Raw genomic sequence first — 2,500 nt, 5'->3', positions numbered from 1 at the left:
TTGAAGGGATGCACTGTTGTATGAATTGTTTATTCACGAACTGGTCGTTTGATTGGATCGTGAAAAAAAATCGCTCAGTCCCAAATCCTGAACTCGACAGGAAAGCGCTGATTGCAAACATTTTGACTGGAAGTCCCTTGAAAATGGCGTTTTCGTTATTGGCATTATGTGGCACGTTTATTGTGGCTAGAACATTAATTATTCACCAAATGGCACCAAAGCTTGGCAAAAGTCGCGAAACACTCCTATCTCGACGCACCAGCAATCGCAACTTGATGCAAAATAAATTGCACGAGCTAATGATACTTGTACCATGCACAGTACACCGTACCAAAATATACCCCTGAAAGTGTGCAATTTGGTGCTACCCTAGGGAATATGTATGGGGAAGCCTAGCTACGTGTGTCGCACGTTCCAAGTTGCATGGACGTCGAACAGAGGCATGCAAAAGCACCTATCTAGGGAATTACTCTACGTTCTAGTAGCAAGTGCGATTTTCCGGTCCAGCACGGCAGTACGCCTGCACGCATACACTCCATGTACCAGAAATGTACCAACCTAGGCGTTGCTCAGTAGCTTTTAGCGGCACATAGAAAAAGTATTCGAGTTCAGATTTTTGGACTTAGCGTATTTTTAAAACTAATAACGAAAATTAAATTTTAAATCGGTAAACGGCTAGGAGTTGCTCAGTAGCTTTTGGCGGCACATAGAAAAAGTATTCGAGTTCAGATTTTTGGGACTTAGCGTATTTTTAAAACTAATAACGAAAATTAAATTATAAATCGGTAAACGGCTAGGAGTTGCTCAGTAGCTTTTGCGCAACGTGGCAAAAGTATTCGAGTTCAGATTTCTTGGACGTAGCGTATTTTTCAATCATAATAAACCGAATCAAACATAACAATGATGAAACTTACACCATGTCCCAAGGTTGTGCACAAAACGTAACGATAAAGTGCTGGCGAAGTTAGAGGTGCACCAAAATTGTGTACCGATCAGGGAAAGTACTCTACGTTCCTATGATTTGGGTGAAAAGTGTTGATTAACTGCTGGTTAGAATAGACAGTTGCTTATCATACACATCGCAAACGAACACCCCTTAGTGAGCATTAGCAAAAGTCAATGGCACAAAGCAATTGCAATACAAACTGATCAAGTACATTAAAGAACGCTAAGTACCAGGACTTCTTTCCAAGAATGGTGTCCGCGACGGGAGGGCAAGCGTCCTTCCCAGGTTTTCCTAGTAAACCTTGTATGGTAAACATACCCAAGCGTGTCTGTAAGCACGCAACGAAAGTCACGAACGGGCACATACCTAGGGAATGTACTCTACGTACTTGGACTTTTGTCCAAGAATGGTGTCCGCGACGGTCGGGCACTGCGACGCAATAACCAAATCCTAGGATTGTAACTTTAGTGTGCACAAACATAAACATTAACGCGTTCGCTCGGGCTGCGCCGTCCGTGTTGAACACAAATGTGGGTGATTATATGCGTGGAGGGACAAAAACATACGAGGAGGAGACAGTTTTCTGCACGATGTGCACAGAGCTCATTTCGTCGTCCCGGGCGAATGGAAAAACACAAACATCGCGAGTATCGTTCTAGGTTTCTGTCTATAAAAGGGCAGGCCAAAAGGTGACCGGTTGAGATAAGCATTTTAAGCATACAAACACTTTATTGGAACTTTTGATACAAAAACAAGGTACGTACATGTAGGTTGTACCAACATGGACATCTATGAACGCGTACGCTCGGGCTGCGCCCTCCGTCTTGTACTTTCCCTGATCGGTACACAGTTTTGGTGCACTGCTATTCCGACCGGCAACTTGTACCAACATATACATCCATGAACGCGTAAGTAGTGTACTTTCCCTGATCGGTACACACTGTTGGTGCACGGCATAAGAAAAGAGCTAAAATGGTCAAACTCAATCCATTTCAACAATAGATAGTCGATAGTAGCTGTGCCGATGAAGTAGGGCACGATGCAAGTTAATGTTGTTTAATGAATAACATGTCCGCCATACATTTCAGTACAAAATTGCTCGGTCAGACCTACAAAGTGCTATATCTCGAATACGAGGCGTCGGACTGGGGGTTGTAGAACAATTTTAAGTTCGTCTAATGATTCTACATCCGATTCTGGATAGCGGTTTTTGACCACTTTTCAATATTTTGTGACACCCCGAACCTAGGGGCAGCTCCTAGCTTTTTCAAAAATGTGCACCGAACGGGCCGGAGAGCTCGTGTGGCTCAAAACATGTTTTTCGCTAAAACACCTCAAAACGTGTAAGGAACGCACCCTAGATGATGAAAAGTGCAATCAGAATGTCAATCGACAACTTTGTTGGGGGTACCATTTTACTCTACGGGCCAGTAGCTTAGGCGCGCCAACAGCGCTTTCCTTTCGGGTTCCCATTTTTGCCCTCCTGGGATTATGATCATTTGTTCATTGCCTACTATAGGGAGGGTACCTTGCTACGAGGTCAAACATGAAGAT

This window comes from Anopheles arabiensis (genome assembly GCF_016920715.1).
Source record: "Anopheles arabiensis isolate DONGOLA chromosome X unlocalized genomic scaffold, AaraD3 X_pericentromeric_contig0003, whole genome shotgun sequence".
NCBI lineage: Eukaryota > Metazoa > Arthropoda > Insecta > Diptera > Culicidae > Anopheles > Anopheles arabiensis.
The sequence above is the reverse complement of the archived record's forward strand: the minus strand, read 5'-3'. Positions refer to the sequence as shown.